The sequence below is a fragment of the Gymnogyps californianus genome, chromosome 7 (genome assembly GCF_018139145.2).
Source record: "Gymnogyps californianus isolate 813 chromosome 7, ASM1813914v2, whole genome shotgun sequence".
Classification (NCBI taxonomy): Eukaryota; Metazoa; Chordata; class Aves; order Accipitriformes; family Cathartidae; genus Gymnogyps; species Gymnogyps californianus.
Genome location: NC_059477.1, coordinates 7,924,302 through 7,930,402, shown reverse-complemented (window position 1 = coordinate 7,930,402; position 6,101 = coordinate 7,924,302).

Genomic DNA, 6,101 nt, shown 5'->3' with positions numbered 1-6,101 from the left:
AGGAAAAAAATAAATCAGTCTGATGTTATTATTATGTACAAAATATCCCACAGTATTTTTCTCAGGCAAAGTTTGCTTCCTACATTAAAAATTCAAATCTTTTCTACTTAGAAAGACATTTACGGTGGCTTTAAAACTCACTGAGGACACTGAGGATATATGCTAATCATAGACTACTAATAGAAGCCTGGCTTCAACTATATTCCAATTATTCTATGAGCCTTGACAAATATAATTTTTGAAAGCACATAGAATTGTAATAAAATGTTCTCAAATGCATTTCCCTTACTTTTTTTTTCTGCAGTGAGTGAGATTTAGGCAGTGTGTTTGACTCTCAGGAATTTCAGCAAATTACAGTTACCCAAACAGAATATTAGATTTCTGTCTAACAGATTATGTTCCTCTCTGCACATTATCTGTAGTGTTCTAAAATGACCACATTTTAAAATATATTTGACCTTCAAAGTTCCAATTTTATTTGTACTGTAGACTCTTTCAACTTGGCATAATAAAAGGGAAAAAGCAGACTCCACTGTCATTCAAAATGAATTATCCATACAAAAGGAAAGCAATAATACAGAACATATTTAGTATTCCATCAAATACTGAACATCTTCCAAACTTTTCTGCAAGATAGTTAAAGCTATTGGTATGGGTTCCGAGTGATGTAAACTCTAACTAAAATAAAGCTGAGATACCTTTTCCCGACCCTGCCCCGCCTCCCCCCCCAAGAAACCATTCCACAAAGCAAATCCTATGCTGTAAACCAGCAGGTGCATTTCTTGCAGCCATATTCCATATCCCTCAACACTTTGGGTTTTTCCAATGAAGAAGTCTCCCAAATTAAAAAAAAAAAAAAAAAAAAAAATCAGCTTTCTCCTTTCTTTTACTTTTTCTTTAAAAAATATGTTATTTCTGGTCTTCATGCACTTGACGAGAAGCAGGAAAAAAAAAAAATCAAATCCAAGTCAGGTGGTTCTTAAGAAAGAACTCCAAATGCTGTGTTTCTAGGATGTCAGGATTATGGGAAAAGAAGCTTAACTAAAAGTTTTACAGCTGATCGATTAGACAGAACACCAGTTCTGTACATCAGTTCTTTATACACGTCGAGTCTGTAGTTTTATCACTAACCCTAATCTCAGGGTTAGCATTTCCCCTTTTGCAAAGGTACAAACCACATTCAAAGCTGTCTGTTCTTCCTTTTCAACATTACTAAGCCTCTTCTCCTATGACATTTGAAATGTCATAACGGATAACAGAGTTGCTCTCAAGTCTTGTAAACTGCGTATATGATCTTTTTTACAAATCAATTTTCACCTTCCTTGACATTACTTTCCTGGGTAACATACCATACCCAGGAACTGGAACACAGCAGGGGTTATAGCTGGACACTGCCCCGTATTGCCACTTGGTAAAATTCTCTCCTAGTTGCAGATATAGCACAAAGTCCGAGAGGAATGACAATAGGGAATTAAGAATACTGCATAGATATACCTTCTATTAGATATTAGCTGTAAAGATAAGTAGCTGATCTTCTCTGCTGAAAGGACAAGATGAAAATGCTCTATGTCTTTATTAAATACTTACTGGTATAACAACAGCCCTTTTTTCCTGGCCAGACACAAGAGTAACCATTCCGGTTGTGGACACAGAATAAGGCTACCAACTACTTATCCTTGTCGGTGCTCTAATATACCTGAATTACAATAGCAACATTAGCTACAGTGGTGGAAGAAACAATTGAATTAGGATTCTATAGTAAGAAATTTTAGCTGTGAAAGATAATACCACTAAACTTTTGCACAGAGAAATGCATTTCTTAATTAGAGAAACAATTGCAATTGATGTTGGTGCTGTCAATGCTGTTCCACTCTAAGATTTCAGCTACAGAGATTTGATAGAGAAAATAGAAAATACTGCCATACCCACTAACTTCATTTGCTACATTGTTATTTTTTCAAGTTTGACTGCACTCTCTATTTTCCTGTAACCTACAGACTGAAACCACTCCTCACCCCAATCATTTCCAACTTTTGTTTCATTAAGCTTCCATCAACCAGTATAAAAAAAGACAATGCTTTGTTAGTCTGTAAGCACCGGCAAGTCTTTGAAGGAAATGAAAGGTATATTACATGAAGGAAGAAAGGGTTCTTTCTGATACAACTGTTCAGAAAGTTTGATTTTCTTATCTCTTTCCATACCAGAAGCAAGGCATATAATGAAAGACTAGATTTGATAATATAGCCTATTAGTACCAAACCACAGTGCTATTATAGTAAAACACTTGCTCATAACAGCATCATTATGAATTGCATCAGACTTGAATACAGTGTTGCATTTAAAAGACAGTGAAGATCTGCTCTCGGCCACAATAAAAATCATAGCATTTTCATCTGTCTGCTTCCCATCACACACTGCTGTGGCTTTCTTTGAAAACAGAGAATAAAAATTGAAAAAAAAAGGCATGTTATATGGAGGGAAGATGTTTGAAAATGTTGGCTTTAGGTCTATGAAAGATAAGAGCTGAAATCTTAGTGACCCTAGTCACTGCATCAGTGATCATCTCTCCTGAAATAAAAAAAAAAAATTAAAAAAATGTAAAAATCCCAAACAACCTAAGCAAAGAGACAAAATATCCATTAAAGCATAAATTCTGCTATGTCCCTCTTGCACCAGCCCTACAAATTCTTCTATGAGTGTGACAGCTCCTATCTTGACAGAAGCAAAATATGAATCTGAATTTCAGAATACATCTAAAAGCACAGATCATTGTTGTTTGAAATGAAAGGACTATTTAGCAAGGCAAGATCTACACCATCCTCTGTGGACAAGCAAAGAAATAGAAACTGAGGAAATGACTGTACACAGATACTGCAGTTTCACTGATTTCAATGGAGCTTTCCTGTGAATAAAGCTAGACAGATCTGTCTGTAGAGCAGCAGTGAAGACCTAGCGGAGACCCAGTTAAGTCATTATTCACTGGTACAGGTAAAGTTACTGTAAGCCGGAGATTTTGGAGCTGGACCCTCTGATGGCATATTTACAATTCCTTTCTTTCTATCTATTGACTATATTAGAAGCCTGGACAGATTAGCTGCTTAATTTACATACTTAAATTATATGCCTATAAGTGGTGTGAATATCTCCATCTGTGCCTTGTTACTTATACGAACTAACATTATTTACTTCAGAGTACTTTACAACATACATTGACTCTGCTTCAAATCCACTCCAACAACAATAATTACTTACTATGGAAAAACAACAACTTGATTCTCTCTTTCATATCAAAGTTGGCCCAACTTACAAAGTTCACCTATGAATCTAACCCAATTTTCTGACTCTGTCCCTTGACGTACAGATATCTGGATACTTTGGTTTGCCTGTTTTAACTGAAGACAGAAAGAACCGACCATTTGCTATTTACCGTAGAAATTAATCAGTGTTTAACAACTGCAACATTGAGTTCAGTAGGTTCTCTCAGTTCACTATATTGCAACATTAGTTTACCACAAGATTAATTTTCAAGGATTTCAAGCTACTTCACAAAGTTCATTAAAGTCATAATTGTACTGGCTTTTGTTAATGTCTGCCTAACTCACTGTGGAAGTGCAAGACGCTGTATGTAATAACCTTCAGTATACCTCTGGCATTACTGCTTTAAATTTAAGAGAATAGGCACTAAACCACAGATCTGAATTGCTTTCCTGTCATTCAAAAACCTAAGCTAATACAGAAAAAGAAGCTAAACAGAGAATATTACAATTTCTCACCCACAATGATTCCATGTGTTTGTTATGCTGTTATCATAGCACATGAGAAATGAGAACAGTTTCCAAATTAAATTATTTACTACTGTATGATCTCTTAAAAGTATCACGTATTAATATTTTCTCCCAGAAACATGACCTCTGAAGGGTCAAAGCTACTGCAAGTATCACACAAATCTAACTAGCTATATCTTAAATTGCAAGTGTCCTGTGTATTTATTTTCTTTCCATCTATTTCTATCTCAAACAGAAGTCTGTTTGCGTTTTTATCATAGCATGATAACTGTGGCTTACTTGTCAGCACTTTATCTTTCCCAGTAGATGCCATAATCTACCTTAAAGAAGAACATATGAGAATGAAATAGCACAGGAAGAACAGCGCAGATTCTCAGGAGAAATACCCTACTTCAGGCAGGCTTGAAGCAGAAATTAAGATAGATTTCTACCACCTAACTTCTCCTTTATCAATGGGTCAGTTGCAGGAGAAATTTAGCACCACAATCAGAGCATCTCAGCATGGTTAGATAATTAGAGCTCCTGTGGCCACTACAAGAACTGTAAGTAATCAAAGTGCAACCCTGTTCATCACCTCCAATTCTTCCTCAAAATGTCACATGAAGATGACTTATTTGCTCCAGCAAGGGAGCTGGGAGGTATGGAAAGGGTTTAACTTTACTATTCAGTCAGCATTATGGCTCATCCACAGATGATTCCTACAGCAAGCTACCCTTAAAAGTCAAATCTTTTATAGAAAATAAACCCTTAGCAAACTGATATGAAATAAAAAATCCAAAATATTTTGAATGTGAAAATACCATGAAGAAAAATGCAGCAAGTATTTAAATTTTTTGCCTTTTGCATCCTCTTTATTCCTTTGTCTTTTCACTTCACTTGATGCTAAGTGCTGCTATGAGACTTTACATTTGTTGTTTTCCACAGTTAGCAGCATCACTAGCTTTCAATGCATTCCACCTTTTTTTCCTTTTGGGTATATTAATTTGTCAGATGCCTTAGGAAACCCAGAATAATGGTGTAATACCAGGAGTTTGTCCAGCATTTCTTATTCTAATACAGAGCAAATGGAGCAAATGATGGCTAAACTATGCAGTTCTCAAACATGATTTTTCACTTAAATGACTTCACAGTGTTGTTTCTGATCCCTTATTACATGTAGTAATTAACCTTCCAGATATTATAGCATAAGCAAATTTCTTTAACTTCCATTCCCTTACGGGACATTTGCCATTGACTTCTCAAAAAAAAGAAACAACGCCTCCTCTTAATCCTTTTAAAAAACATGATCTTGCAAAGGACCTTCATGCTACGTGATGTTCTGTGTACATGGCTTTCAAATCCAATTCAGGATTACATTCCCACAGCAAAGAGTAGAACCTGATTCATATCAGTATACCAAAAAGTGACAGGCAGTACAGTGGTGAAACAATATTTGTAGGAATATCAAATTGAAAAAATAAGATATTCAGGTATGTCTGTAGCCCAGAAAACGTAGAAAGCAATACAGATTTTTCTTTAAAAGAATAATTTTGTTTTTATCTCACAAACAATTTACAACTTAATAGTAGAACCACCAAAGTGCTTTTTCAAAGGTGAGCAAAGGGACAATGAAGGTCTTCTAAGAAAAATGAACCAATCAATATAAAAATGAATTCTCCACACATCTTTCACCTGTTTTCCTTTAACCTTTAATCCATTTCTAAATATCACAAAATAAAAATATATAATTATCACACATCTGTTATATATCAGAACAACTACTGTCACATCTGTTAACATTTATTTTTTCCCCAACTCTTCATCCTGTCCACCTAGATTATGTTTTCTTTGAGATGAGAACTAGTTTGTTATGATGGGTTTTCTTTTTGCAGGTGTTTCTATGATGCCCAGCACCTTGTTCCAATTTTTATAGCAGGCAGCCTTTTGGTCATGAAGAAGGTTCTGCTCATGACGGTTACGTCTCTAAAATGCACTAGATTGCTTTTCTTGGCATTACTCCCATATATGATCTGTTTTTTCATACATCTGAAAGATAAGCTGTCTGTAGCAATCTCAACTTTCTGACTAAAGTAACAGACATCAAACCCACGATGAGAATCAATGATCTTACTAAAATAATGAAAATAACTAACTACTTAATGTCTCCATGCAGGTACTTTCCTCTATGTTCCCAATATTTCTAAACACATACTAGACTTTTCTTGTTTAAAAAAAAAAAACAAACAAACCACAAAAAAACCCATTTGGGAAACCAGTAAGAATTCACTGTTTGCCCTTAGTATTTGAGCCCCAATACACAATGATTCAGGTAAGCAT